This window comes from Falco rusticolus, chromosome Z (assembly GCF_015220075.1).
Source record: "Falco rusticolus isolate bFalRus1 chromosome Z, bFalRus1.pri, whole genome shotgun sequence".
Taxonomy (NCBI): Eukaryota; Metazoa; Chordata; class Aves; order Falconiformes; family Falconidae; genus Falco; species Falco rusticolus.
In genome coordinates, this window is record NC_051210.1 from 51,082,023 (window position 1) to 51,105,161 (window position 23,139).

Consider the following 23,139-nt stretch of genomic DNA (forward strand, 5'->3'; position numbering starts at 1 on the left):
AATGTTTATTGATCATGCACAAGCTTTCCACTTTGCCTAGAAGAGGTCCAATAAATAGAGCTCCCAGACAGCTGAAAACCACTGATAAATGCTAACATTAGCTTTCCTATTTCACCAGACTGCAATCTATATAAATGTGGTCTCATTTATAGAAAGCATGTTTGCGTCACTACTGCCAGGAGTTCTAGCATGAATAACACTGCAGAAGACAGAAATACAGAAACATGAGGAATAGAATAACTGTTCTGCATGTACAGAACTCTTACTCCTATATGCACTTCCGCAAAATCTGCATACCTTGGCACTAAATGTGAAAACTGTAAGCTAGAAAGCATCTGTGACTCTGAGGATCCTAAAACCAGAAATCCTTATAAAGGGTTAAATGATAAAACTGCAAAACTGCACTGCAAATAGACACACACTGCATTTTCTTACTATACTTAGCAGACCAATATAACTAACATACACCTCTATTACGCATACCTAAAGCAGATTAAATCAAAGCAATTGATTTTGTTTTTTCTCTTTCTCCAACGTGATCAGCATAGCTATTATGCACAGTTAAACATGATCATAAATTTCTCAATGAACAGCAATGTTAATTACCGTTTTGGATGCTTCCTTGTTAAAGAGATGATAGCAGATGGCAACAGAGTGAGGAGGAGCAGTGGAAAAACTTAACTGAAAGCAAAGGTGGACAGTTCTGTATGTAAGTATCATACAGAGGTGAATAATAAAAAGAACACAAAAGTAGTTACATATCAAAATCTACAGCTTAGACTTTAACTGCCAGAAAATGTAGGTAACTTTTCCCTCCATACAGCCTTTGCTCCTTCCTCTGCACCTCTTTCTGGTGAAATCTGGTCCTTAAAGACAATTACATTCTGTGTAGTTATGGTTAAGAGAATGAAGAAAAAGATTAAAGATTTTAATCTATAGTATTCTGTCCCCAAACTACATAAAAACTCCCTTATATTCAGGACATTTTCTCTGACCAAATTTCTTTGACCAAATTGCATTTTACATAGCTTTAATGTTCTTCCCTTACACTCTACTGGGTTTTGGCTGTCAAGGATAACTATCAATGATAATTTTACTTTTGTCCTGCTAATTCTATGCTCTGTCTCTGTATAATTGTATGTGACAGTAATAAACTGACGTGTCCCAAAATTGCAATAGTTGCGACCTTGCATTTGTATGGACAGAACAAAACCTCATTTAGTTTGCAGTATTAATCTCTGTAGTCTTACTAGGAAATGCATCAGCCTTTCATACATGCCGGGGAAAAAAAAAGAAAAGAAAAAAAAAAGAGTAAGATTGAACAGTAATTAGGTTATTATGGGCAGAATTTAAAGATATGCCTTTATTCTGACTGTCTGGGATTCTAAAACAAAAACATATCTATGTCTTCCATGTGTTTGCATTTAAGAAGAGAGGAAATACAAGGCTGCATGTGTGTTACCCAAAAAATAAAGCTGGTTAAATAAGAATATACCCAGTTTCAAACTCTTCCGTTCTTGCTTCCAGTTGATAGTCATAAGAAATGGTACTAGAAAAAGATTTTTTTTATTATTTTTGAGAATGAAATGCTTTTATCTTGGAATTAATAAGATTTTCCTAGCTTTCATGTATTTGATTACTTATTTTTTTCTTCTTGGATGTCAGAAATGTTTTCAAGGTCATTATGAGTTTGGCTGGAAACTCTATTAGTAGAACTTCTAAAATGTAATTAAAAGCATTTTTCAATTAAGTCAGGGCCTCAGTCAAAACAAACAGAAACAATGAAGCTGGTGATTCAAGTATCTAATCACAGAAAGTGTATTTCTGCAGTGAGAAAGGAAGATGATTTCATTAGCTACCTTTGTTAAATGTAAACGACTGAGAAAGCAAAACAAAACTATTTTTAATAGACTCCCTGGGTAAAATTAAACTTTGGTCCATTTAATAATGACAGCTGTAAATACCAGTATAAGAAGTTAGTAAAAGCAATTACTCAAGTCCACTTAAAGCCCTAAATCTCTGTTAATTGTAATATAAAACAGGTGTTGCTCATGTAGCAAATATGTCCACTAAGATGCCCAGCTAGTTGCATCTTTCATCATATTTTTCAAGGGACTGGTAATTATCCAAAAGTCTGAATGTTTTCAGACCCATCAGATCCTCCTCATCCCTTTCCTAACCCCATCTACAAGACACCTACACACAGATACAAAGGGTAGGTTAATCTTACATTGTTACAATCTTTTCAGTGTGCCAAAAGCTAAAATGATTTATGTATCAGCAGTTTGTGGGCAAGTTAATAAGGCAGTGCCTTGCTGTCAAAAGTTACTGAAGCTTCTTTAAGCAGAACAAATATTTTTCCCAGGTTTGATATTGCCTGCCATTTCCCCCAGTGTCATGTAGGTACCCTGGGGACTGTCGCCAACTGAGGAAAACTGCAGGCACTTCACAGCTGCACTGCATAAGGTATGCTGGTTTTGTGCAATATGGTGTAGTCATCTACTGAAGAAGAAAATCTTTGAGAGAAAAAGGAATGCATTCTGTCAGGCTGAAGAGCTGCCCTACGCTATCGCAATTTGCTGGCTAAAAGGATGGCAGTGCAAAAAACACAGTTCTGAAGTCTTCATAATGTATTGGCATAAGTTTGTCTTCCACCTGTGTACTGCAGATATGCATTTGCATGCATAGCATAATTTCAGCTCCCCTATTTATGAAAGTCAAGCAAACTATTAACTCTGTCCAATCCTTCTCCCTTACAGTACTTAATAAAAGATACCTTCAAAGAAAATCTGTTATTTTGGTTATATATTCCACTCAGCTGTTTGTTCAGCTTTACGTCCTTTCTGCTCTGTTTATAGCTTCAGTAATGCACACTGAACTGGAAAGCACCGTCAAAATGCAGAACACATGAAAGGTCAAATATATCGTAGGAGGCTATCAGTGTTTGCAGACTCATTGTCATGGATAACTCTGTAATGAGGCAAGATGTTAAGAGGTGCTATCTGTTATGAACCTGCCAATAAATAAGCTCTAAATTATTCTTTAAAAAAAGAACAAATATTTACAATTTTACATAAATACTCAAACAAGCTTTTTTGCATATGCAGAAATCTCAGCAGATGAAGGAATTGAATACAGTAGCTTGTTCTATCCCCAAATAAATACATGAAACCAGTATCTATTATCATTTGCTAACTGGGTGGTGCTTGATTTCATAAGTGGTGGTTATAGCCTGTAAATATTTTGTAAATATCTCTATGTCATAATCTCTGTATGTTCATTCTTCACAATAAAATCAGAGGTAGTTTAATAGGATCATGTATTAAGACTGGTTTTTTTTAGTGCTACAGTTCCTTGTATTAGAACAGGATAGCTTAGATTCCTCACCTTGGGTTAGTGTACTTGGAATTCGTGGTTCTGTGGATGAGAAAGGACTCTAGACAAATGGAAAATTTTTCACAGAAAAGTTTTTAAAATCACAGAAATCTTTTATTCACTAGAATCTGTAGACCTTTATCCAAAACTAGTGTTTCTTTCTACAAGGAGAATGCATAATACAAATTGGAGAGAAACTTCTGTGTTGAGCAGCATTGAAATTAATTGCATTTGTGAGCAAAAAATCAAGATTTCTTCAAAGATGTTTATAGTGGAGAAACTTTAGAGTTTACTCAAACCTTTTCTCTACCAAGACATTTGTTTCTATGTTTGTCCTTTCACTACTGGCTCACATGGAGGCAAAGCATGTCATCCACATCAGTGTTCTTTCAGCACAGTAATTGCTGTGTCCTAGATTCTGGTTCTGCTACTTTCAATTAATGCCCCAGTTGGGTTTTTTTGTTGTTTGGTTGTTGTATACTTTTTTGTTTGTTTGTTGGGTTTTTTTGGGTTTTTTTTTTGTTTTGTTTTGTTTTGTTCTGTTTTGTTTTGTTGGTTTTGTTTTGGTTTTAAGAATGTTAGAAGAAAACCTCTTTCATAACAGATGTAATACTTTGTCTTTTGCCTTTAGTTTTCCTGCTGTGATGTTCGAATATTCTAATCACCTCGAAGTGGAAACAGGACTCAGGCATATCATCATTTTCATCCCTTTTAAGTCACTTTTATCATGACCTTGGTGATTAGTTTTGTGCCACTGAACAGTAAACGCTATGCAGGTGAATTGTATATTAGCTATCATTTTAACCATAATTAGAAGTTCACTTAATGGTGTTTGCATTCCTTAAGCCCAGAATAGACAAGTACATAGGAAGTAAAAGTTAGTAAAAACATTTATGCATGTGAATATTAAAAAAAGAGTGTTTATTAATGGATATTACTTGTGGAAATTAGGAAGATTCACAAAGCTGTACAAAGCAGATGTACAGAGTGTGAGGTCACAATGCATGAGACTTGCACAATATGTTTATCAGAGGATTAGATGCTTCCCACACGTCTTCACCTTAGTCTTTGGAGTTCACTCTAAAGTCTTTCACTCACCATCTGTCAGGCAGAAGAAAATTATTATTGTGCCCTTTACTGCAGCATAGAGAGCCAGGCCATCCATAGCAGCTGCCTGACTTATGTTGCTAGTGCCTCTCCTGCTTCATGCTCTCCACATCTGAGTAAACCACCCGGTTTGCCACAACATCATAGTCTCTTATCAGCTATCTGAAGGCATGGCATTTCAGCTCCTTCTTCCTTTTTTCTTAAATCAAAAGGTATTTTATTGTTTCATGATTCCCAGACAACTCTTTCAGCTCTGCTTACAGCTCAGTGCAATAACAAAATAACCCACTGTGTGCAACCACAGACTAAGCTAATTTTTTTAGACAGATGACCTTGAGTGACACAAATGAAAGTTTCCTTAGCTTAGTCCTTTATTTCCTTCTAATGCTCTCCCCTTTCTCAGAAAATGGAGACATTCCCTTCTACAGATTTAGTTTAGCTTCTGAGCTATCTTGAAAGTCTGCCTTTCTGTTCCAGATTTTCAATAATTAGGGAAAGAAACTGGAGACCTCTGGCAAATGCTAGATTATAAAAAAGATCATAAATTTCAGGCTTCTTTCAAAGTCACAATGATGGAGAAACCAACTATGTCACATACACATCATTTGCAGACTGCAAAAACTCCTTTCTGTGTGGAAAATTTCAGATTTTCCTTTCATGTAAACTGAGGAATCTGAAACGTAATCTGCTCAGGAGACATAGATGTGCCAAAGCACTGGAAAAGAAAAGGGGAAAAAGTGAAAAGTGAAAAGTTAGGAACCTTTCATGGTCTGATTTATTTCACATACCTCTCTACTGCTTTGACAGCTGTTTTGAGAAACCTGGCATCAAAATAGTTCTGTTTTCCTTCTATCTGCAAATCTCTTTGACAAACCAGTCAGACAGACACTGTAAAACTCAGGATGGATAAGCTTCTTCAGCAGTGGTATTTCTGGTATTTCAGTGTTTATACAGGGAGAAGTTTCAGTCCATGTGACTCAATGGAAAAGAGTATCAAGGCTGTGTGCTTTTCAGACTTCCAGTTTCCTGCAGTGAACTGCATTAGGTATCTAAAAGGAGAGTATGAGGAAAGAAGCAACACATTTATCCTAATGACACAAGTTTTTTTCCTGTTACATTGTCAAGCCATGAGGCTGGTGCACCTCCAAACAGATAAACACAACAGTGCTTTGAAGGAGTCCTTAAAGACACGTTTGGTGAAGTTTTACCTTCCTAACACTTGCTCAGTCCTTTTCCAGTATTATTTGCATTACTGAATGTTTTGTGGAATGGCTTGTGCCTGTGGGGCTCAAAGTAGTATCTAAGTGGACAATGGCTTTTTTTCAAGTGTGCAGACCAAGCTTCATGAAGGTATTCAGGATTAAGTTGATCTTAATGTGGTCCTCAATTTCACTGAAATCTCTTAGAAATACATACCAAGTTGCTTCTCTAACTCTGTCTGGGGGCCTGTAGCAATCTTCCAATACCTAAATTCATTTTAAACAGGTAAATAAATCTACTTGTCTAAAAACTACCTTCCTTTCTTTCATATTGTTAAAGATACCAATCATGTTTTGATGTACTAATGAGCCAGCAGTAATCCACCTGGATTCTGTGTAATGACACCAGCATCTTCCAAGAGAGCCTCCCAGTACGAGAATCCTGTAATCTTTCCCATTTGAAATGCCACTTTGCTCTTGAAATCAGCGTGGCCAGCCCTGAAGAAATCCAGAGAAACAGAAAAGGTTGAAAAACTTTAATATTAATACTAAACAATTTTCCTGGAAGTTAAAGATTCAGTTTGAACCATAATATGGAAACTAAAACCTTGTCAATTTTACATACAGATCTACCCTTATATGTATGATAATGAGTTCTGAAAGAATTAGTGTTTTGATAGGACCTTATATGATTTTTTTCGTGATTATATATTATTTGATTTTGAAGGGAATATTTCAGTTGTTATTGTCTAGAGGCTTCTCTGGTGGGCTGATACAGGACATTAGCAGTGGCAACAGCAAGAGCACCTGGAAGTTCACAGGTTACTAAGGAAACAAATGGAATTCTGGAGTATTTTAAAGCTAGATGTTCTGCTGGAGTTTACAGATAAAGGGTAGTCTGCATTCCACAAGTACTGTATTTATTAAAAGAGACAAAACACAGTACTCATGTAAGGTCATAATGATTCTTGGCAGGACTAGAAAGCAGTAAAACTTTGAAACATACCTAGTGTTTTATAGCATTAGTAGTTAGGGCAGTCATCAATTTGCAGATGCTTTGGTCAGTTTGTTTTCTTCTAGCTCTCCTCCTACCTATTCCTTTCAGAATCATGATTACATTCTTCCTTCCCAATTCTAGTTCGAGTAAATGTTATAATATCTAAACCAGCAGGTGAGGGCTGTTTACAGGCAGGTTCAAGGTGTGCCACACTTCTAAATGAATAAGCTGTTGATCAACAATTTCAAAAATTTACTTAATCTGATACTCATTAATCAGTAGTGACTGTCCAGGTAAGAGAAAACCTGGAAAGCACTGTCCCAAGTTCTGCTGCCTCAGAGCTGCAGTGACTTATTACTTGACATCCTGTAGAAAATGCAGCTGACTGGTAACAGGGTCTCCTGTGCTAAAAGCAGAGACTGTCATTAGGAAAAACAGCAAAATCATCCTCATGCATACTATTGCCATTTTGGATGGAATAAAAAATGGAAGTGACATTTGACAAATACCAAACTTCACTGGTTACAAAAGTGAAAATCAGATAGGAATAAAACTTGCTGCTTACAAGTCTGAATTCACATAAATTAGAAAATAGACATCTTTTGCAGGAAAAACCAGCCCAGCAATATTTCCTGGAAACTGAAATTACATTTACAAGAAGGATCCCTGTCCTAAACCAGGGCATTTTATCACAGCCAAAATGTAGTCTGTGATTTCTTTCTAAAAAAGAGATCGTTTGACTCAGATACATTGCTACAGGTCAAGGTATTCATACTAATTCCATAGAGGAGAATTGTGAAGCCATATCTTTATACTACCATATTTCTACATGTTACTTATTTATTTTCTGAGTCTAGTGACCCAGGGCTCATGATCTGAGAAACTGCAGGCAGCAAAAACTGATAAGAAAAAGGGTTGTGTAAAAGCTTGGTGAACAGGAAAGCAACTCTGTCTTGCCTTGAGATGGCTGAATGACTCTTACTCACCTTTAAAGTCTTTCATCATGTTATTACATGATTGTCTTATGAAATGTGTTCTGTACAGATATGCGTAGGAAGCAGAAGAGACCTGTGGCTGTCAGCTAGAAAATCTTACTAATCTTGTAATTTTCTGTATTTCAAGATTTTGACTTGAGGATCTGCCACGACTAGAATTTCTAACATTGTAAAAATCTTTGAGTAAGTAGCAAGATATTATGCTTTAGTTGTTGTGCTTATACAATAGACCTATCCTTGTGCTGCATTAGATACCTATATATTATTTGCCATTTCACAGGGCTGGACAAATAAACAGAATTTTACAGATGGTAGATAGGTGACACATGGGGATTCAAATATTCAGCCTTCCTGAGTTTTTTGAGTTTTAGGAATAAATTGTGAAATGTAAAATATAATAAAGATGCATTCTGTGTGCTCTAAAACCAAGGGTCGGTGATAAGAGCAAACCCATTCCTGTTTGAAAGTTCTATAGGAAAGAATATTATTTAGGTTCAGTATTGCTCTTAGTTCACAAGGATTTTGTGTTACAGTTCATTGACCTACTCCATCTATTTTTAATTAAAAGTACTTGCTACCCTAGGCTTAGGCTAATCCCTCAGAATTATAAACACAAACAGCTATATAAACCAGAAGAGAGAAAATAGTTACTGTCAGCTACTCATGGAGAACAAATCCGGGCTCTTTAGGTTACTGTGCGTAAGTTTCGGAAGTGAAGATTAACACACAGGTGGGCATCCAAGATTGTGTTTCAACCTGTAATGAAGTAACTTTGAAGCATGAAGGTTTGTAGTTTCTCTCTCATCTTGATTTAAATAGCTACAGCAAACTGACACAAGGGAGTGGGAGGAGGTGAGAGCCAGTAGAGGAAGGAGGAAGGAATAAAAAGAGGAGAGAGGGAAGGACACTCACCTAGTGTTCTGTCTTTGGTATTCCTTCCATTAAACATTCCTAAGCATTCTTCCTCGGGGTACAAACAGACCTGTTTCTGTTCAGAGCCGCTGTAGTTTGCATGGAGGCAGGTGAACACACAGTAACCATTCTGGTAGTGTTCCATGAATTTTTAGATAAAATTTATTTCAGATATATTCTGCTTCTTATACATAAAACCAAAAAACATTATGTAAAACAACTATCAAGTCTAAATTGCCTTTAGTACATAGATGCTGTAAACTGAAATATGTTTAGATGTCATCAGACTCTAACATGGATCAAAAGCAGTCCTTTTAACCAGAGTTATGCCAATTCACACCATCATGATAGCTACGTTAAAAAGCCTTAGTGGCTCAGATATACAGTAGGGATGATAGAACAACAGGGTACAAGAAAAAAAGTAAAGCAAGGAGCAGGTAATAAGGTTAGATACCATATATTAAATATTTTAATTTCCCCAATTGCATGCCAACAGCTAAGATTTATATGACTATTCTCTGCTAATGAAAACCACAATATTCTAAAATATCCCTGTCTTGTTTACAAGTGACTAGATACTCTCACTGAAGTTAAGTGGACCAATTAGGGGATGGAGTTTGTTATATTCAGGCCACTGGGTCACATTGTGTACAGTTTGAAAAAACTAAATATTGTTTCTAGGAAAGATTCAGAATAAATTTATCTATAATTTTCTTAAAGTTCCATCAGGGAAGTCTTCCATTTTGTCAGAAAATTAAGAGCTTGTCTTCTAAAATTAATGTATGGCTCTGTCTTTACTGCAAAGTGCACAGCATTCAGGATACTTGCAGGATGTCCTTTCTTTTTCCTTATTTTGGGATGGGGAAAGATAAGATATGTAGCTTAGTCTAAGGTTGACTTTAAAATCCTTATGTCACCTAGGTATGTACTGTGAGAAAAATAACATAAACTGAACACTGGTCTGAGTGTAGTGTTGACCTCATCTAGATGTCTACAGTACTTTACCCCCAGGGATTCTTATGGTGACAGAGTTAACATACACAGATAATTTCAATGTCAAAAGACCTAAATTAATACAATTAAATGATAACAGGATCATGTATTAAGATGAGGCTTTGTTCTTAGTTTTGAGCTAGCATAAAATGGAACCACCATGCATATTTGTAAAGACCATCTAAAAACTATACCTGTTGCTGCCAATAGAACAGGCGCCCTCAAACTTTTTAACCAGGGGCCCGGCGCACGGATGCAGTGGCAGGCAGCCATCTGTGCCTGCTTGGTTTCCCCCCCCCCCCAACCCCTGGTGTGTGTGTGTTCTGTAAATACTGGGGGCCGGATTGAGGACCCTGGGGGGCTGTATCGGGCCTGCAGGCCGTAGTTTGAGGACCCCTGCAATAGAATGTAGAACAGGGAAGAAACTGTTCATGAGAGTATGACCACTTCCTTCCTTCTCTTCTAGAGCTATTTTTGAAGAAAACATTGTAGACAGATGTGGAGAGAAAGACAAAGTAAATGTGTCATCGAATTAAGAGAAACAGAGGAAAAGATGAACCTTGAAACAAGAATTAAAACCTTTATGTCTGTTCCTTGGTCTAAAGCAACCTTGCTTAAAATCTTGACTTTCATAACACTCAAACCCCCGGCTATGACCTTGGAATGCAATGCACCTGATTTGTTTAGCTCCTTCACCAGTCACTAAGATGCCAGGTTTTCATAATTATACTTTAATAATTTGAGGAAAGGTCTTCCTAATACTCTCTGATATACAGTTGCGATAGCAGCTTCATGAGACCATTGTTATCTGCTAGTCCTTCCTTTCTGCTCTCTATGTTCTTCTTGTTTGTAGGTAAAGATCTGTTCTACTGACTTGAATAGTTGTGCCTTCAACTGCATGTGTCAAAGCAATTTACAAAGAACCATTCATTAATAAGGAACAAATTAATAGGGAATTAGGTATTATAGTTTATTATTTTTTAACATCCTTAGCACTGATTTGGAATACTAAGCCAACACCAAGCACACCTGAAGTCACAGTCAAATAGAAATACAGTATTAATTCACTATATATGTTATTAATGCCTTAATTTTCTACCATATAATTAAATTATCTATGGACTTAAAAGCAACACATTTTAACAGCAGTTCAATAATTCTCACCTGTTTGGAACACTTTATTGTCTTCTAGTCCAAACCATTACAAAAAGAGAATCATGTAATATAAAGACACAAAAAAAAAGGACCAGGAACGCAATTAGATAATAAGTAATTTATAAAGAAAGAGATATAATGAAATTTTTAATATGCCTTGGCTATGGAATATTGTCTTTCAGAACATTTTTATTTATCTTATAATTGAGTAATTTGGAAAGACCACCTGGAAACAGATATAAAAAATTCTATGTAAAATGGATTTATCGAGACGACTTCTCTAAATGAGCTGTATTTGTACAAAATGTCCATGAAGCAGTAGCTGAAGACATCTATTGCAGAGTAGCATTTTAGTCTTCCTTAGTCAGCCTAAGACTGTTCAAAAGGTTAAGACATAACAAGAAGCTAGCTATTTCTGGGGAAAAGAATAGCAGTTTGGGAAGGACACAAGTCTTGGGATAGAGCATTGCTGTTACTAAAGAAATCACATTTTAAAAAGTGCAGAGCAGCTTTTCTACAATTTCACCTCTATTATCTCCACTTTGAGGAATACAAGCTTGAATGACTTGAGAGACAACTTAAGGTTGTCTCCAGTTCAAGAAAGTAGAGCCCATGGGAAGTCTTAGTATGTGTAATAATTTCATATAGCTTGACCAGTCTCATCTTCTGAAATGATGATATGCCTATTAGGTAACACACAAGAAGCAAAGCTCCCAGTGTCTATCTCAAACCTTCAGTATTAGCTTGTGAACATCAGAAACAGCACTCTGCATGGCAAAAGTGTTTAGGACTTGTTGCCTGTGTCATTCTGTCTCCTGAGTTACCTCACACAAAAAGTAAAGAAATCTCAGACACAGGCAGTGGAACAGGCTGAGCTCTGAGCTACAATCTGAAACCTTCCCAGTCCACACAGGAGAAATCAAGTTCTGAGCAACTGCATAACACTGGTAGTTTTGCACTAAAACCATCACTTTGTTTGAATTATAGCATATCTTTAGAAAAAGCAGCTTGCATTGGTTTAATAGTTTTCGGCGGCAAGGAAACCACTCCACTGTTGATACAGCATTTTGGTTTTAGCTTTCATCTCCACCAGCTTCCTTCTCTTGATCTCTTTATGTGTTTTTCTGCTAAAATCCATATATGTCTCCTACATAGATACTTAAAAAACAAGATTCAAAACCAAATCCTAGCCTCCTGTTGGATTATTTGACAGATTGATACCTTAAATCTTCCACAGTAGAAGGGTCTTAAAGCTTACCCTATACAGTCCAGTTTTCAGAATTCAGACCATCTCATTAGGCCTTTTCCAATTTTGTATATTACTTTTAAATAGGTCTGTCAGGAACAGTAATAGACTCATTAATGCTATAAAGGGAAGCGCATTTTTCTCCTCCTAATATTCTCCTACTGCTTTGCTCTCACAGCATATTTGAGACTTGTTTCTTGAGCTTCTTAAATCAAAGAACAACTTTTTTAAAAAAAGGTGGATCTTTTAAGAAAGCATGTTATCCTTGGATAAACACTTCCCATTTATCTTTTTGACTGAGTTTTTCCATTCAATAGAGACTATACTGACTGTATGGTATGTTCTTGAAATCAGAATATGTGAATTGAGCCAGAAATGTTCTTGCTCTGACTCTCTGTACAGTGAAGATGTCACCCTACCCTGCAGCACTGTTTTAAGTATCAAAAAATAAGGTCTGAAGTCTATAAAGGACCCCAGCATTTTCAGTCTACAGCACTTTCCTCTCAAGCAGGCTATAAGGATTTCTGCAACTCCAGATTCACGTGAGTCATGGAAGGAAGATGTGATATCATTCATATCAGAGCTTTACTGAGTACACAGGGGTTGCTCCCTTCAGGTGGAAATGAAAACTGTCCAGACAGGCCTCACACTGCTATTCAGACAAATGGGAAACCCAAAACACTGCGTGCAAGTAAACATATGTGGTGTAACCGTTCCTTCACCTTCACCTTTTCTCTCTGCATGCTAAGGGAGACACAGAGGTTGAGAGCACAAGGCACTGGGCCTGAGATGTTACACGCCACACTACCATAGCTGAAACACCACAGAAAACAGTTTGCATTTCCCTTTCCTCTGAAAATGAAAGCTGAACAAAACAAACCCCATCTTGCCTCATGGGTGGGAAGGGTGGGTGACAGAATATGACAGCAGTTGTGCTTGCACTGTGGTGCTTCATGGGACTGGTAATATCTTCCTTCCTCTGCTATTAGACAAAAGCTTCTCACCAAACGCGCTAGTAGCTTGCATCCTCACTGCACTCCTAGAACAACACTGAAACAAGCACAGGTGTTTTTCTGAGGCCAAGAAGGGAAAAGCAATGAGGAAATATGTGTGGAAATGTAGAAAAAGTGCTTCTTGAGTTTTACATCAGAGTGGTTTACACATTGAAGTTCTGGAGATGGAACTACTTGTCCAAGATCTGAAAAAAAAAAAAAAAAAAAATGTTAAACACAGAGCTGGTTACACGAGCATTCAAGCTTCAGGACCTTCCTTAGGAACTCTCAGGAGGACTGTAAATCACTCAGATATAATTCCATGGGAAAAAAGCCCATTGCTCTGGGATGTTTGAAAAAAAGCATCTAACACATTTTTACAAAAGAATCATTATGTTTAGATTCTATAGTAAACACTTCAAAATGTATGACATGCAGTACAGCATGCAAACCATATCTCAAGAACAGTGAAGAGCTCAGGCTCAGTAAAATCACATTGAGTGATATAGCTTGGGTTTAGAGAAAAATAGGTATGAATCTTTCACTGGAGAATGCCTGAACCAATGTCTACATCTCTTAAGGCTTTCTGTATGGTGATTGAACTTCTCCTACTCTGCCTCATTTAAGAATCAAATGCACTGAAGTATGTTTTAACGTTACTTATAATTAGGTCTAGTCAAACATTTTCTCTTGAAGAGTTCTGTCCGAAAACACTAATATTTTGAATGTAAAACTTTTGAACCTAAAAATACCCCCATCTTTTCATTTTGTGAATTCTTGCTGAGCAAACAGGAAGAATTAATTTCCCTGTTTTCTGGAGCAGACTACAGAGTCACCTTGTTCCCAGCTGTGTGCCACAGTGGCAGTCTGAACCCAGTGAGTTCAGCAAAGGAGCCAAGCAAGATTCCAGGGACCTGTTGTGACATTTCTCTCTCCATAAGGTTTTGCAGGATTAGTGGATTTTGAAAAACTCTGCTTCAAGACTCTTTTGGGAATGGAATTCCTAGAGTATTTCTTGAAAAAAGAGGACATGTGAGATGATAGGGTAAAATAGTATACAGCAATTAGCTGCCTCATATAGGAGAACTCAGACTTTTTCACTAAACACGAAGGTGTGGAATACCTTCAACAATATGTGTGTAGTGTGCATGTATTAATAACACACTAATACCTCACTGCCTATGAGTTAGGTCTTTCAAGGAAAGGAGTCTTCACTTTCCTGAAGTTGTTTTTGACATGTTATAAGTTTCTGGAAATATCCATGGCACCTTGGTATTCCAAGGTAAAATTCCATGGTAGCAGTTAAGAAAAGGTTTCAGAGCCACAGTTTTTAGAGGTACCACTTTAAGTTTCCAAGACTTTAATTTTTTATTATTATTATTTTTCCCTAAAAGAAAAAAAACAAACCCCAAAAAAGAAATCAACCCCCCTTATCCAATAAATCTACATTTCAAAAATGTAACTTTAAAGTTACATTTTCTTTTTATTTCCTGATGAAAACCTTTTGGTATGTTTTTTTTCTGATTAAGTAAGCCTCTAAAACATTTGGGGCACATTTCTCTATTCTATTTGTAATAAGAGTGTCAAATAAAATATTATTTCCCCTTCAGATCATAGACACCCACCTCATCAATGGTTCTCCATTAACAAGAAAGTGAAATCCAGACTTCTACTTAATAAAACTGACGCCTTCCCACATTCCAAGTAAAGCCATATCAACCATTTCTCATTCCTTAAGAAATAACAAGTTTTTCTACAGTTATTATTAATCTACAAAGTCTTTGCAAGTACTGTTATTAAACTCCTTTTGATGCTTGCTCAGAATAGCTCAGTGGTGACTTTGTATTGCCCCAGCCTCTTTTTTTCGACAACACAGTGATTACAGCGTAAGTACTTTGAAGCAAGCCTTGGAATTAACGTTCCTACGGTCAAATTAAACCTTTTTGTAACGTTACTGCTCCTTCTACATATGAATACATAGTTCTTACCCCACTGGGGGGAAACCTCTATAATAGTAATTGAAGCTTCTTCATTCTTGCATTTTCCAGGATATCTTTTTCAACTGTTTCATTATTTTGTTTTAATGAAATCATATCATCCACTCTCTACAATGATTTAAATTCCTATGAGAGTTACTTAGGACAAGGATTTCCTGTTCATTAATATGATGTAGTGGTTAGGGTCCAGGCATGGCAAACCTAGATTTCCTGTTAGTCATAGCTTCAGTCTTTTGTGCCCTAGTCCTGCATTCCCATTAGGACAGTAAGAACGACAAGTTAATTAAATTTGAAATTATGAGGTTCTCGTATGCAAAAATAATACGTACATATAAATTCTTAGGGTAGAGTGCATTGACACAGTTACACCTGTAAGTACCAAAGTCAGCTTACAACTGAATTCTTGTTTTTCCATCTGCCACAGAAAAGGCGTTGGGCAAGAAAAAGACACCTGAAAGCACACATTCAGACTTTGCTAGGGGTTATAGTAAAAATGTCAATAAAAAAATTATGCTTTATGTGACAAAATAGCCGGTAACAGAGAGGGTGGTGGACACAAAAGAGATCCACCTTAAATTTTGTCTCATTTAACTTACTCATTAATGAACTAAAACCCATATGAAATGGAATGTAAATGAGATCTACATATTATAAGGTTTGCTGTGGTAAAAGAATACTAAAACCAGAGGAGAAATGAGAAAGCTTAGAAACTTGGGCAGGAAATGAGAAAATGAAGTCCAATCTGGAAAATATGCAGGCTATTGCATCAAGGGGAAAATTAACCTGAAACACAGATATTTAGCAGCAGAGGGATTCAGCCAAAATCCTTCAGGGTGACACCGGATAGCAAATTATAAGGGAGCTTGCAAAGGAGCACAGCAACAAAAAATGCCAGTGTAAATTTAGGCTGTACGTGTACAGGCATAATACTGTGGAGCAGGGAGAAGATAGATGCAGTCTGCATAGTATAAAGGAGACCACACCACAGATACCGCTTATGGTTACAAGCACCTATGTGCCAAAAAATTTCAGTAAGCTGGAGTGAGTTCAGAGAAAGCAACAGAAATAAACATGTAGTTGTAGGGTTTAATTTATGAAAGCTTAAATGAAATAAATACCTTGGTTTGGCTAAACAGTTACTAGGAGAGGATATGATTACATTCTTCAAACACTTCAGGACTCTTATCATCAAAGAAGAAGATTAATAGGATGCACAGAAGATCTGGCTCTACATTTACTTTCATAATGTCCATATGCTTGAAAAAACCTTCTGTGTTGTCTTCCAGACGACCTCTTTCATGTTACTTCAAATCCCCCTCAAAAATGAATGTGTTTATAAAGGTCAAACTGAAAAAGAAAAAAAAAAAAAAAAAAAGCTTTAGGTCAAATTAAACATTTTATCCAGCTTGAAATATTATTTTACGTCCTTTTCAGCTTGGTTTAAGAGAAGACACTAGGACAAATGTTAGCGATTTCATGGAAGAATGCCCTTAGAACCAGGTGAGGAGGTATTCTCTATGAGTCCTTCAATTTCTATTGAATATGTGGTTCCATTTTGTACAAAATACATACATACTTATTGACAGCATGACCAAAACAGTTGTGTCAGTTCCCATGGGATTGGTTTAACCTATAAACCATGTCACTCAACAGGGAAGTATCTAAAGGCAAAGGACTTGAAATCAGGGGTAGAATGGATCTGAAACAGGATTTTCACATCTGAATGTCAGGCTGCATAATGGGCTTCAAGAAGAAAAACTCTGTTGGAAGAATTTCCTTCTAATTTATTCTGAAGATGGGGTTTTGGTCCCCTTTCTAAGGCTGGCTTGGAAACTTGAAACAGTGCATTCACAGAAAGTAAAAATGAACTTCCTTGAGATCTCCCACATAATTTTCCTTTCAGTTCGAACTAAATCATTAACTGAATTAGGGATGGATTATAAATTGCTTTAATGGGAATTTTTGGCATTTCTCAGCAAAGACAACTATAAAACAAGTCAGGAAACAAAAATAGGTCTCTACCATAGAACTCGTTTAGGCTATACATCCTGTGCAGACCTGTTTATCCAACACATATCCACAGCTTAACTGATTTATAAAGTCCAAGTCAATTTTGAATTTGATGGAGTGAAATCATTAATGGAGCTGTTCAGTCATGTACATGGTTAACCGATTAATATGAAGTTAATGGGCATTCTGAATTTGGCTTCCACACTGGGGACTTAGAGCTGGTAAAATTAATCTTTCTTAGTGAAAAGACCTTCAATCTGGGTATGAGTCATGCAACTAGCCAGAGTTAAATACGTAGCCATTCATATCAGTAGGACTTCTAATGAACACAATTGAGCCAAAGTTTTCAATCTAACTGGGAAAAATTCTGGCCTGCTTTACAGAATTCAAGGACTTCACTATGCATACCCTATTTGTTCACTTGCTACACATACCCAGACACAGAGAATTTAAGTTGTTACTACCTTTCTCCTAAGATGCTGGCAATACTTTCTGCTAAGTAGAAAGTGTAACTGTGATGAGCATGTAGTTTCACATTGCTGCTTAGTGCTTTGGGAAGCTGGACCACTTCCTTGCATAAGTAAATGTGGATTTATTTGCTGAGTTTTAGACAATCCAGTTTTAAGCTGTTAACCTTTATTATAGAACAACTATTCAAGTCAAAGGTAAATTCCCACTGAATTCAATAGAAGTAGTTAAACTGTATCTCATAATATTGGCAGGAACATCAATATTCACCTATTTCTGTCGACAGAGGAAGTCAATCAACCATATAAGAGATCCACACTGAAAAATAATTGACTGTAGCTCTATGCTCTTTTGAAAGCACTGGGCTACATACTTTCTGTAAGGAAAACATAAATATGAATGTCACACAGAGAAATATTTCCAAAAAGCAGTACAAAAATGTCAAGGACACTGCTATGACAGAATTTTTTGGAAGACGGTATGATAGCTCTAGTTTTTGCTAAAAGATAGTTCTTTTTTGGCTAAGCAAATTGTGTTTTGTCTATCTATGCTGATAATGTTTATGATTTAGTCCTACACATCTATGACATGCTGGCCCAAAATACTTCTGTGTTCTTTCACAATGATCTAGAAGCCTTTTCCATGTAATCAGCATGGAATCTCCCAGAGACAATTTACTACATAGCTTTTCAGAGTGAAGTGAGTATAAATTGATATTTTTGTCCTAATACCATCACATACATTTCAGCTCTTGTCAAACTGGATCAACCCTTTGTAAACATTTAGACAATTCTGAAAGAATTTGTGCCACCCATACTTTTTGCCACAAATATATTATCATATTTTGATGAGAACAACAGTCTCTATACTGCTTCTCCCTCTCAGAGAAAACAATCATCAGATCAGATCAGGTAACAATTCCAATTTTTTTTCCTAGGCTCTGGTGCCTAAACAGAAAAAAGCTTCAAAAGCTCGAACACTTGCATGTACTTATAAGCTTATGTCCTGGGGAAGCAGTGTACTGTAATTATTCTTTTTTCAACAGCTATTGATTCCTTCCACATTGGTCAATACTTATTTAATTCCAGAGGTTTCTTGGTTGTTGCACTCTATTTGGTATAAGCCATTAAATGTGATCCAGCTGACCATTTGTCTGAATGTCCTTGAGCTTCACAGTGAATCAAATAAGCATTCCCTAAACAATCTTGTATTTCCACTGAAAACAAAATAGATGCAGATTCTGGTAAGACTGAATCACCTTTTTAATTAAAATGTGAGTTATATTAAAGAGATGAGGCTATAATTACTGGAACTTTCCTTGCAAAATAGTTTTCCAATTAAAATAAAACAACTAATGCATAATAGAAATAGATTTGATCTCTAAAATTAAGGTTTGGGTCTCCTTTCTCTTTTGTAAGAAGACTGGCAGCTACAAGGCTACCAGCACCTTCTGAATTTACACTACGTAGGTGCTCATGCTCTCAGATTAAGGTTTGATTTCCTCTACAAGGTATATGATTTTTAGCAGTTACAACACACATATGCAAGAGAAAGACAGCATAACAGATGGAAACAATAAGTTACACTGGCCGCACTGTGGGGGCCCAAGGTTTGGTGTATTGTGTGCTGTTTACTGTCACACAGAAGTCATTCTATAAAAGTCCTTGGGACATTTGGATAAATAAATCTGAGCAAATGTGTAGTTGTTGACAGAAAGAGGGTTAGTCCTCAAGCATCTTTGAAGGATGTAGTTCACACTAAGATCTTACTCTCATATTTTAGTTTTAAATGCCAGCTATTTCTATACATTTCTGCTTCCTCATCCCTAGAACTAGCAAGTTTACCTGTCTTGTGTTTATGGGGTCTGTGACAAAACATCAAGATAGCTGGGACACATTTAACTTTTCCTTCTCATTTTAAAGAGGAAAAAGGAAACTCCTTTTGTTAATCTATACCCAGCTCCAGAGGCACTGTATGAAAAGTCCAGTAACAGCTCTGAACTTCTCGATCACAAGACACATACAGTCCTCCACAGTGATACTGCTTCTGCTGCGTAACCCTAACTAGTATACATTCTGCTGCATTTCTCTCCCTTGTCTGTGATAGTTTCATGACTTCATAGGCTCTTTAGGTCTTTCTCCTTTGGCTCCTTAGGAGACAACAAAAAACAAAAAAAAGAATAGGGTTTTTTTGCTTGTTTCTTGTAGATAGACAACAGCAGTAAAAGCAGAATTAAAACAAACAAACAAACAAACAAAAAAACCAACCAAACAAAAAGGCTTTTGTCAAAAGCCTGATCTAAGTCACTACCAGCTGACAACTAATGCAATGAGGACATCAGTAGAAGTATGGTAGAAACTTAGCAACAGCATCCATACAGAGCAGTATGAGAATAGAAATTGTATTCTATTTGAGAATACAAATAGATTTATCCTTCCTTCTCCTGCTCTCACTTTTCTGGATTTTAAGAACACATGTAATGTCTTCAGGCACAACAGCGTGTGTTAGCACAGAATTCACATGAGTACATACCAGCAATGTGTAGCACTGCTCTTCACTGAAAGAACTGAGAAGAGCAGTCTTTACTCAATATGATGAAAGAGCTTCCCTTATCCTTAAAAAAAAAAAAAAAAAAAAAAGCCATTGATAGTTCATTTTTTCATTGGCTAATTAGAAGATGTCTGGCAAGTTGACAAAGAAATTATAAATTTTAAACAGCTTAAAGAGGTGCCAAGACATAAAGTAGTACTGATTTATCTGTGGCTGAGGGATTACTATTTTCCCTACTCCTGACCTGATGCAAATTTTCCATTTTTTTAGAAAGACTCGCTGAAAAATTGGCCTAGATTAGTACGCCCCTTAAAACAAGTATTGGCTTTTAAAAAAGAAAACAAACTCATATTCTGACTTATTTTTGACTACACCCTGGTATGGTCACAATTTTATCAGAGAATTGTTATTTACCAGAGAATATTGCTAGATGATGATCTCTGTAAAGACTAAGAAGGAAGCACATGAAAGTTGAACTATCTTCCAGTCATACGGTGATTACAGAGGCATTTCAGAGGCAGTGAAAACAATGAGCTGGGATACCAAGTGAAGACCATTTGGCAAAGCTTCATTTGGAAAGATTCAGTGTCTGCACAGTCAGCTCTGTGCAGGCTGAAAGGATAACCAGGACAATTTAGTTCCAGATCCAGCCAGGCATTTAAGGACATGAATAGTCCCATTGAACTCAATGAGATTACTCACTTACTTGAAGTTAACCACATACTTAAGTATCTTTCTGAAATGGACGCCTACGCTTGCAGAACGGTAGTAGCAAACTGGTTTGCCGGAGACTGGCTAAGAATCAGCTTTGTAATGTTTGAAAAGTCTCTCAGAGCTTTCCCATGAAAAGGTATGTTCCCCCACCGCACTGAACTGCCAGGATAGCTAGGGGCTAGTAGGTAAAACAATTAAAATAGTCCTTTGCCTTGTTCTTTTAAGAAGATTATGCAGGAGCATAAAGCAACCTTTTCCACTTTGCCCTGTGTGTCAAGATTGCCAATTGTTTTCTGGACTTGATTTTGTCATATTTGAATCTTAATGAGTGAGCTTATTACTGTAGCAAATCGTACTCCTGGGAAGCACTTCTAAAATTAAATTAAAGAACAAGTGCTGATTGATTTGCAAGATTTGCAAAATGTTATTCATGTCGGCTGTTTTTCAAACAGGCTAAAATAACCTAACAGCATTATTCTAGGAGTTTGAAAGAAAGTTCCCTATCACTGTCAATGATCAGCCTCTCAGCTGAAAGGAATTGAAGCTGAAAGGGAAGATGGTACTATTTATTCTTATTTAACCTCAATTAGAGCAACAAAAGAGAGAAATCAATGTCCATGCTTCAGCATTATGAAAACAAAAAGCTCCAAAAAAATACAGAAGTCATCCATTTAAAATAATTTTAAACACCAGAAGGACAATGAGCCTGTACACAGAACAGAAACCTGCTTAATTTCCAAAATGAGGCTAAGAAATGACTATGACTTGTTAATCTGAAAAAAACCCCACCATTCTATACATAAAGGATAAAATACTTGGAAAACATGAAAGTTTATACAGTACATCATGTTTTTCTCTTAGAGGATGAAAGTCACAAGCCACGTTAGAGAATAAGATACCTACAGCAGAGAACAGTATTTTGTCAATAGGAAAAGGTAGTCCTTGGTAAAGTTATGTGGTTTCAGGTACTCTGGACTTTATTCCAAACTGTACTTTGAGCTCCCCTCGTTATCAGGGAAAAGTGACAAACCTTTGTACCATATTGTTCCATATCAAAAACACAGATAATTCTTCATTTTTAAAAATAATTTCTTCATGGCAAAGCCTTGTCTTCCTTACCTGCTACTGTGATGCTTTGGCACAATAAAGCCCTATTTTGTATACAAACTGCTGAAACACAAAAATATAGACTATTGCTGAATTAAGAAATTACCAAACCTATAAACTTTGTGCCATCACCACTACTTTTTCATTAATAAAACTCTTTTTACTGAACTGGTTAACACAAATCAGCAGCTGGCAAGGCCTGCAGTGCAGTTCTGAGATAGGAAGATGGGTTGCGTAGTGGCCAGTTCTCTCTCTGCCAGGATTCCTTCCCTGAGTGTTGAGAGATACAGGTTAAGGTTTCTTCCAGGCTTTTCCCATGGTGAAAAAGAAAAGTGGTTCGGGATAAGAGGTAGATAAGGCAAACAAGCTGTAGCATTTCAAGGGGTTCATTAAATTATCCCCTATATGTGTAGAAAGAGCCAGTGAAAAGGAATGATGGCTTGTCGTTGCCCCGCGAGTGTACATAGCCATGAGATCTGCAATGGTGGAAAGGAGATGGAATGGACAAATGAGATGCAACACTTTTTCTGGTTCCTGTCTTTCCTGGTGGATTCTGCTTTGTGCTCTTGGTTCTCAACCACCATCTGGAACCCACACACCATCAGCATCTTTTGTCACTTGCTGTGTTATAATTTTTTACCTCCTCTCTCTCTCCAACTCCTAATCTTTCTTGCTAAACAGTTCTCTTCAATATCATACATATGCCAACAGCCTCTGATGTTTAGCATCACATAATCTGGCACTGATGGAAAGGTGTTTTCCTTTTCCAGGCCTGTTGTGAGAAATCCCAGCAAACCAAGCTGTAAGTTTACATCTGAGAACATGGCTTCTGTCCAAAACATGTTATGTTTGTCAAAAGTGTCTGAAGCCCTTTATTATCACGCACTGGTGAAATGATTTGCCTGAAGGGGAAACAGAGCATTAATAAACTGAATGAATTGCACATTGTTCATGATAGACTGTAATGATACAGTCTTCTGTGTACTGTACATTCCAGATACCACCCCAGGTCCTATCTGATTAATGAATATTCATCTGTATAAAAACATAAAAATCAACTGGGGATTGGTAGCACAAATCAGCCATTCCTAGGTTGCCTCACTGAAAGCATTTCCCAGGCAAGATCGTATAGTCTTAAACCATGAAAATATGTCACATTTACATTGTCAATGGCTCAACAGCCTGATGACATAGCAAAACTGGCAATTCAGGCTTTAAATGTTTCTGCCATAACATCAAGATTAACATCTACATAGAAATGTGAAGTAAACTAAAATTGTTCTTTTTATTGCCCTAATTGATTGCCATACTAAAAAAGCTGA

General features: G+C 36.7%; 2 long non-coding RNA genes across 2 annotated transcripts; both read right to left on the minus strand.

Moving 5' to 3' along the window:
- Positions 1–5,326: 5,326 nt before the first annotated feature.
- LOC119141854 lies at positions 5,327–8,663 on the minus strand. Its single transcript, XR_005102062.1, has 3 exons — positions 8,586–8,663; positions 6,067–6,179; positions 5,327–5,531 (listed from the first exon to the last, which is right to left on the minus strand). It is a non-coding gene; the product is annotated as an uncharacterized LOC119141854 (long non-coding RNA).
- A 2,475-nt stretch (positions 8,664–11,138) lies between these two features.
- On the minus strand, positions 11,139–17,824 carry LOC119141829. Its single transcript, XR_005102049.1, has 3 exons — positions 17,717–17,824; positions 16,087–16,315; positions 11,139–13,177 (listed from the first exon to the last, which is right to left on the minus strand). It is a non-coding gene; the product is annotated as an uncharacterized LOC119141829 (long non-coding RNA).
- Between the last annotated feature and the right edge of the window lie 5,315 nt (positions 17,825–23,139).